The sequence below is a fragment of the Quercus robur genome, chromosome 6 (assembly GCF_932294415.1).
Source record: "Quercus robur chromosome 6, dhQueRobu3.1, whole genome shotgun sequence".
Classification (NCBI taxonomy): Eukaryota; Viridiplantae; Streptophyta; class Magnoliopsida; order Fagales; family Fagaceae; genus Quercus; species Quercus robur.
Window position 1 is genome coordinate 25,976,216 of NC_065539.1, and position 9,594 is coordinate 25,985,809.

The following is a 9,594-nucleotide window of genomic DNA, read 5'->3' on the forward strand; positions in this document are numbered from 1 at the left end:
GCCAGTCGCCTCGACGTGCTGCCCAGCCCGACGGCGCCGCCCCTCAGCCTCAGGCCTCCCTGCTCCCTCAACCTCAATGTATTTCATTTTTACTTTACACTTTTCTTCTCTTTGACTCTCTCTTTTTCTCTAATGGGTTCTCTCTACTCTCTTACTTCTCTCTATCTCTCTCTCTCTCTCTCTTTTATCTGAAGACTAAAAGTATGAAAGTGAAATGAGAGTCTCTCTCTTTAAGACTAAAGACTTAATCTGATTGGTTGATTCTCTTTTTTTTTTTTTTTTTTTTTTTTTTGGTGAAATTGCTTAGCTTTATTGTAACTTTATTAATATTTGTGATTGGCTGATTCTTTTTTTGTCTTTTAGTGTATTGTCTATTGTGATTTGTGATTGTGAATTTTTGATTGGCTCTTGTGATTGGAGCTTGTTTGAGTGGGGGGGAGGGGTGAATGGGGCATGGGGCCAGGTGGGAAGTAAAGGCAGGCAGGCAGTGGGTTGGCAGTGGATAATGCATATGGGGTGTGTGCTAATAGTTTGTAAAGAAAAATAATGAAGCAACTAATAAATAATAATTAATAATTTTAATTAACCAATACATTATAAAAGATAAACAAATTAAATTATGTTAGGCTAAATAACAATTAATAATTTTATAATTAATGAAACAACAATATAACAAAATATAGTTTACAAAAGACAATCAAATTAATGAAATAGCTAAACAACAATAATTAATAATTTTATTAATATTTCAAATGAACTTATAGTTTATTGATTATTCTTTTACTAGAATTATGGACAAATATTTGATAAGAAAACCACGTACCCAAGATTTATCTCCTGTGCAAGATTCATCTTCATCTTTTAAGCGAATTCGTATTGACTTTATTTGTGTGTTTTTTTATTATTGTTGTTGTCAATATATAAAATTTTCTTTTTATTAAATTGTATAATTTATGTTTGTTAAGAAACACTTTGAAAAAAATTCCTGGAGTCGCCACTGCTAAAATCTCCTTCTTCTCTCTCTTTTTTATTTTTTATTTTTTAATTGCTAGACAAAAAATTGTAAATGGTAAACAACAAAATAGTATTATTGGTTGACAACAAAACAATTACTACGTAAAAAAAATATTATAGATGCAGCAGTGCTAACTATGCGAGAAAAGAAAGTCAATATTTACTAACGTATGTACTTACGCAATGGATGTGATAGAATCATAGAAAGTCAATATTATCTAACGTATGTCCTTACGCAATGGATGTGATAGTCATAGAAAGTCAATATTATCTAACGTATGTCCTTACGCAAATGGATATCAACTTGTTACGCTCGCAGTTTTATTTTGGCACTATAAACTCTTAGAACAGACACTACTGCTCAGCAGCTACTCTAGTCTTTTTTCTTCTAAATTAACTCTTAGAACAGACACTACTGTTCATTGTTTCTTCTAAATTGACTCTTAGAACAGACACTACTGCTCAGCAGCTACTCTAGTCTTGTTTCTTCTAAATAAACTCCAACTACCACTACCGGCCAAGAGCTTTTCAATTGCTTTCTGAAAGCAACTAGCAAGTAGTGTTTGAAAACTTAAAGAAGAAATGGCGTCAAGAATTGGGAAGATAAAGCTGGGTTCACAAGGACTGGAGGTGTCAGCACAAGGTCTAGGCTGCATGGGCATGTCCGCCTTCTATGGGCCTTTAAAACCCGAACAAGACATGATCACTCTCATTCACCATGCCATTCACAACGGCGTCACCTTTCTTGACACTGCCGATATCTATGGTCCTTTCACCAACGAAATCCTCCTCGGAAAGGTACGTACTTGCAGCTGCTAGCTAACTAATTAAGCAAGGTCCTCCCCTTTATTTTGGCTGTAATTAATTCATTACAGGCTTTGAAAGGAGGGATAAGAGAGAAGGTGCAACTAGCAACCAAGTTCGCTAATAGTTTTGAGGATGGGAAGTGGGTGATCCGTGGCAATCCAGCATACGTGAGAGCAGCTTGTGAGGCCAGCTTGAAGCGCCTTGATGTCGATTGTATTGATCTCTACTACCAGCACCGCGTCGACACCAGTGTTCCTATTGAAGTCACAGTTCGTTAATTCTTCCCTTTTGCCTATAATTTCTTTTTCTCCTCTAAATACAGTGTGACCTCTACTAACATTTTTAGTTGCATAACTTAATTCTGTCAACTTGTTATCTACTTTTAAATGTAAACCAAAGAATTCTCTTCTCGTGTTAATTTTCATTGTTGACTAAGCCTTTTAAATGATTCCTATATAATAATGAAACCATCATCTACCACTTGATTGTTGTTGCAGGAATCACTAGGTGTTTAATATATATATATATAGCAGTACCATCTCCATTTTTCACTTCACCCTAGGCAAGTTCAAGATTATTATTATTATTATTATTTTTACAAGATAGAATTTTTACTCTAACATAATCTAAGTACAGGGCCGGCTCTATGGTGGAGCAAAAAATGCAACCGCCTAAGGCCCCAAGTAAAAAAAAGGCCCCTAAATTTTAACCAATAGGATTATTTATAATCAATAAATAAAATAATTTTTTTTATTAGATGAAAAAAAAATAAAAAATAGAGAAAAATGAAACGTCGTCCACAATATTTTTCACAACACTTGTACAACTAATGCTAAGTAGCAAGTTATTACAGCCTATTGTTGATGGCAAAAAAATAATTATAGTGATATTTTCAAATAAAAAACAAAAAACAGTTTAAAATCTAGGATTTGTTGTAAAAAAATATTGTGAATGTTGCACTTCTAAAAAAAAAGAATAATAATAAGAGTTTAATTAGCAAACTTTTACTAGTTTTCATCTAAATCTACCACTAACACCACTGTTTTACTTACCACTATCAATCTATCACATCAACAAGTATGAAAAATTTTGTCAAATTTTTTTTTTCTTAAAAATTCAAAAAAAAAAAAATCTATGTAGTTCATGTTAATTAGTAGTAATTTTGCATCTAAATAAGATGATCAATTTTCGCCTTAGGCCCCCAAATGCATCAAGCCGCCCCTGTCTAAGTATATGTATGTGTGAAACACCCTCTTGGAGACTTGAACCTCAATCTTTACCCCTTATACCCTACAAGCATTTATACTTATAGAGTGATCACCGCACCCAAGATGTGCGATGGTCAAGATTAATTCTGAATATATATGTCAATCTCCTCATCTTAAATGTTTTGTACTACATCTTAGGCTAATTCCTTTTGGATTTCTGAGGCAAATATATGTTTTCATCTTCATTTTCATTCCTTTTGCCAAAGATCATGTACTCATAAACCTATATTGTCATGCTGCTTTTGCTAAGTAAACCCATAGATACATGCTTTTCATCAGCAAGAAGCCTTATAATCGGGCATACATTGTATTATAATTATTCGAAATACATATCAATATACTGCTCTCTTTCAGCATAATTATCTTTCAGTTGTCCCGTTTTTAGATAGCTCAGTTGCTACATTTTTTGCAACTCGTCTTTCTTAATGTGTATCATTATATATGCATCTTTTGAGAATATTTCCATTTAGCATCCTCTAATTCTTTTCTTTTGTGGATTACAAGATTGGGGAACTCAAAAAACTAGTTAAAGAAGGTAAAATCAAGTACATTGGTCTATCTGAGGCCTCGGCTTCAACAATCAGAAGGGCACATGCCGTTCATCCCATAACTGCTGTGCAGCTAGAGTGGTCTTTGTGGTCCAGAGATGTGGAGGAAGAAATAATTCCTACTTGCAGGTGATGCATCAATAATTACTATTGCTTTCTAAGTTATAAAATAAGGAAAATTATTAGTTCTTATTTAATTATTGATTCCTGTAAAATTTACTAAACAAATGTATATAATAATTTTACACTTTTATGCAAATTTGTACAATATTATACTCATTTGTTTAGTCTACAATGTCATTCTTACTTTAATTAAGCAATATAAACCAATAATTGCCCATAAAATAATTATGAACCAAATTTTATTTTTGTCCGGATCCTGCAGGGAACTAGGCATTGGGATTGTTGCATACAGTCCTCTAGGACGATGATTCTTTTCGACAGGGCCTAAGTTAGTTGAAAATTTGTCGAATGATGATGTTCGAAAGGTTTGTAGATCTATCTACCACACAAATGATGAGCTTCAAATTAACTGTGTTACAGATGCATTTAGAATAATAAATTTATAGCATCATCATTGCATCTATGAATATCCTGAGATTTACGTATGCTTTTCCTGTTTCTCTTATTCATATAGTAGTCAATATTTTATAATAAAAACAACTTGATTAGCGGACAAAATTTCTTTCTTATAGGAAGAATTGTAGTAAACCAACATGTGATTTGGTCTGAAATCACTTTACTTATTTATAGTTTAAAAAAGTTACTTTATCTACCTGAGATTTACACCGTTTGTCTCATGTAAGTCACCTCTATTAAAAATATGAGTAAATATATATTTTTTCTTCCCTTTCATGTTTCTCTCTTCTTAAAAAAAATGAAAAAACAAGATCAAAAAAGTGTTTTTAAGTAAGTAATTGAAAAGGAATGAAAAATTCATCCAATATTCCTATTGAAATCGAAAAATTTTCAAACACATTCAACCAAATATTTAGATTTTTAACTACATATTCGAGCACATCTACAACCCAAAATTCTAAATCAAAACACAAACACTTTCAACAGCTGATACATTCAAAACCATAAATCTACAAACTTCTTGCCCACCAAATCAACCAAAAACTAAACCCAAAAATTAGAATAATCAGAATAAAGAGCATCCGCAGACTTTGACACTAAATTGCTCTTCATGTTGGCAGAAAGTTCGATCGTTTCTTCACTAGCCACTTTTACCACTCTATCATCTCCCCTACTTTCATCAATAGGACCACATAAATTATAACCCACCTCCCTTACAAAACCATCATCGCCATCATCATCATCAAGAAAAGGCATACTGTTTATAGCGACAGATCTCCAGCTTTCTTTGACGAATCTTCTCCAAAACTGAGTTTAGGATTTCAATAGTGCAGCAAACCAATTACTATTATTCTGCAATAGCAAATTATAGTGATATTGCCACTGTGTCAAAGTGTGGATACTTGTTATTATGATTATTACGATTTTTGGGTTTAGTTTTTAGTTTTTGGTTGATTTGGTGGGTAAGAAGTTTTGTAGATTCATGGTTGTGGTGGGCCTTTTTATGTCCTGAGCTAGATTGCTCTTGCTGTATTGTGGCCTAATGATTCAGGGGTAGGAGAGTCGGGACTGGCCTAATTGAAACTTACCTTAACCAATTTTATGCGCAAGTTAAAACTTCTGGCAGAAATCTTGAATGTGTTGAATGCCCACTGTAGGAAATACTGTTACAAAAAGTTACAACATAAAAAATAAATAAATAAATATATATATATATATATATATATAGTAGGATAGCTAAAATACTTTAACTACAATATTTCTACTGATAACAGTGATACTTAAACAGTTTCATAAAGAGAAAGAAGTGTGATGATGTGATTACAACTGAAATAAATTAATAACAAAAAGAAGTCATGTTAGTTTTCAATCAATTGTGGCAAAAGAAAAGAAAATAAATCTGTTAAAGGGAGAGACTTGATTCCTTGACAAATTCAAGTCTAGGATGGGAACCACCCTCAAATGTAGGTAACCTTAGAAAGCATCTTGTTGTAGAGATTACTCACTTTGGAAAATGAGCCTAAATGGCTTAATCTCAGATTCTCAATTTGCTAGAAAGTGGGCTATTGAGAGGGAGAGAAGTGGTTGACTATTGGTACATGCTCTTACTCCTATCACTCTTATTTTTCTTCCTTACTCTTTGTTTCCTTGTTTTCGTTGTTTCCTTACTTACTTCTCTTGTTTTCTTTCTTTTCCTTTTGGTATTCTCCCTCTGTTATTCCATGTTGTTGTTTACCATGCACATCTATGGATTTTTATATTGCTTGTTGTGGCAAGGTTTACCATTTTTACCCCTCAACTACTTTTGGTCTGTTGTGGGTGTTCTTCCAGGACTACCCCATAGGTTTGCCAGCTGCTCAGCCACCACCACTATCCTGTGTTAGCCGTGCCACGCTTCATTCCCAGACAAAAGTAGTTTTTGTTTTCTTTTCTTTCTTCCTTTGGCACTCTCATCTAGATAAGGGCTGCGTTGCTCTCTTACCAACCTCTATAACATGCACATAGTGATTTCAACTCACGTTTGCCTCTTTTGGGTGGTACGTCATCCCAGCAGAATATTTTCCCCAAAAGAGTTTAAGCGGAAACCCCAAAATAGGCTCCCCATTTTTCCCACTACCAGACCACACCCTCTCTTACCTCAGACCCGTGGCCCACCTCCCCCTGTATTGGTTGGATACAGGTAAGTGGTGCTTGAACCTTGTGCATGCTCCACTTCCATATGAGTCCATTGCTTTTCTGGCGTTTATGCATTCGTCATTGCCTACAAATTTGTCTGACTTTGCTGCATGTTCTGGTGCTTGTTTATCTCTTGTGGCGTGGATGAGTCCTCATTCTTCGCATCTCATTTCTTCTTTGGGCTGAGCATTACTTAGGTGTGGGCTTTCTCTTCTTTAATTCGGCCCATGTTTCCTTTCACTTCTAGTCTATAGGCTAACTAGTGCTCCTACCATGTCATTGCATTATTCCTGCTATGATGTTGCTTACCCTTGTTTACTATACCATTTCTAGGCTTGTGGGTTGAAGTGTCTGCCATGCCAGTTTCATATGTTATTCCTTCCTTTAGTTTACACTGCCCAGTATTCCTACTAGGTCAATCCATATAACATTTTGGGCTTCCCCGTCCCATTTTATTTCTTGGGCATCCTCGGCCCGTGTCATTCTTTGAGGCATCCTTGGCCCATTTCATTCTTTGAGGCATCCTTGGCCCACTTCATTATTTCCTACTTCTTACATTTCCATGAGCTTTTGCTAAATCTTTTGGGCTTCTCTGATCCGATTATCATATCCTTTACCTTTGGGTTTATTGGCCTTCAAACCAATCTCATTAACTAATTCCTTTCTTTGGGCTCCTCCAACCCATTTTTGCTTTCTTTCTATTTCTTATGATTCTCATGGACTTACTACTGCATTCTTTGGGGCTCCCTTGGGCCCATTTGCTTTCTTTGGGTCCCTTTTACTATTTTATAGGCTATTGGATCATTATTCCTGCCTTTCTAGCACAATGGTCTTTACTTTGTTGTTTTCTTTCTCCATCTCTTCATATTGTTGGGCTCCTTTTATAATTGGGCCCTTTTGCCAAAAAATATGGGCATCAACAATGGTTTTGAATGTATCATCTGTTGAAAGTGTTTGTGTTTTGATTTAAAATTTTGGATGGAAGATGTGTTGGAATGAATATGTAGTTAAAAATTTAAATATTTGGTTGCATGTGTTTGAAATTTTCACTATTTTGATAGGAATTTTGGATAAATTTTTCATTCCTCTTCAATTTCTTAGTAAAAACACTTTTTAATCTTGTTTTCTTTTAGTCTTTATATTTTTTTTTCTTTTTTTGAAGAGAGAAACATAAAAGGAAAGCAAAAATGCATATTTACCATTGTTTTTAATAGAGGTGGGTTACATTTATGGGAGACAAATGGAACGAATATCAAGTAGATAAAATGACTTTTTTTAATTAAATCATGGGTAAACAAAGTTTTTTTTTTTTTTTTTTTTTTTTTGAGAGAGAGTTTCAACCTTTGACGTCTGCTTCTAATAATAGCTCGTTATTATCAAGCCAAGACACCAATCAGTTTTGGTGTAAGTCGAACCACATGCAGATTTACTGCCATTATCCCTAAATTATAATATCATTACCACTAAATTATAATAACCAAGTAGACTTATTTTGACTTTACTAACGATTCTTGAAGCCAGAAGAATTTGGTTTAAATATCAAGTTTCATTGTATATGTATTAGCGTTGACCACCTCAATTTCTCAAACAGCCAATCAGAACATTTGGTTGGTTCCTTTCTCTTATAGTTTCCACCTTCTTCTATCTCTTTATGCTTTGAATAAATGAAATTTCCAGTTGTTAAATTTCCAATCAACTCCTTTTTGGTTTTCGTAAACTAGAGAGGGTGTTCGATCAGTACATATAGTAAAAGTCAATTACAGACTCGTTAGGGAATAATCTAGTGCTAAAAAAGATTTGAATACTGTCGTTAGAGGGAAACAAAAGTTATGTAGGTAGAAACCTTAGACTGTCTTCAATTTATCCCACCTTTTTAGTTAATGTACAATAAGCGAAAAAGATAAGTGGAGGGTCAAAAACTAGGTAATTTAAATTAGAGGGTTAATCAATAAGAACAATCTCACCCATATACTTATCTCTAATTCTCGTTTACTATTTACCAAATATATATGCTCGAGATTCGGAATACATAAAGTAACTTATGAGAAAGCTCCTTTGATAATCATGGTTGAGCTAAACCCAACCCAAATCCCACCTGGTTTTTATGTAATGATTCTGGAGTAATGCTGCAATTATCTTCTAGTGTGATGAACAATATTAAGCTAGGTCTTAAGTCTTAACAACTTTGAATGCCTAGAAACCTGAATATAAATTATGTTACATATAATTTAATTTATTGTACGTACGTAGTTTATCATTGTTTTTCTCGAGTACACTACCTCCTTGAAATTATTATACTAATAAACATTTTAGTGATTTCACTCTTAATTAGTAGTACTGATATTTGAATTTACCGCTTATTACAGTATCTACCCAGATTCCAACCTGAAAACCTGAAACATAATAAAACCCTATTTGAGTGTGTTAATGAAATGGCAACAAGGAAGGGATGCACCCCATCACAGCTAGCATTGGCCTGGGTTCATCACCAAGGGAATGACGTGTGCCCCATACCTGGAACTACAAAGATTGAAAACTTTAACCAGAACATTGGAGCACTGTCTGTGAAACTAACACCAGAAGAAATGGATGAACTTGAGTCATTTGCTACTGAGGATTCCGTAAAGGGTGAGAGATATACTAATTCCATTAAAACTTGGAAGGATTCTGAAACTCCACCACTTTCTTCATGGAAAGATGCATAAACAAAAGTCTTTCTTTTTCTGTGTCTCAATACCACCCGCTAGAAATATTATATTCTCATTGAAGGGTGTAGACTTTTCGTTTAGTTCTTGACTTGACTACTCAGAAATAAGTATGTCTTGGAAAGTTATCATGTATGACTTCATGAAGTTTAGAAAACAAATATTTTGTTCACCTATAAGATCATGAATTGGTTCAATTCCTTTCCATTTGTATATATTCTCTTTGTTGAAAATTCCAATTCAAATATATAATTCAACTTTGCATTGACGGCAAACTGATCCCTGAATTTTAAGTTAAAAAGGTACCCACTCCGTCCCAAATTAGTCTTCTATTCCAATGTCCAAAACTGAAATTCTTTTTGAAAGTAAAAAAATAAATAAATCCTAACAAAGTAACATATCATATGCTTTATTAAAAAGGTCTATACCTTAATTTCTTTCACCAAGTTTTAATAAAAAAGATCAACCATGGAGTGGCGCATTGGAGCACTAGTGCTC

The 9,594-nt window shown here is 34.0% G+C and overlaps 1 pseudogene; it reads left to right on the forward strand.

Moving 5' to 3' along the window:
* Positions 1–1,332: 1,332 nt before the first annotated feature.
* Positions 1,333–9,296, forward strand: LOC126733387 (probable aldo-keto reductase 2; annotated as a pseudogene).
* Positions 9,297–9,594: the final 298 nt, after the last annotated feature.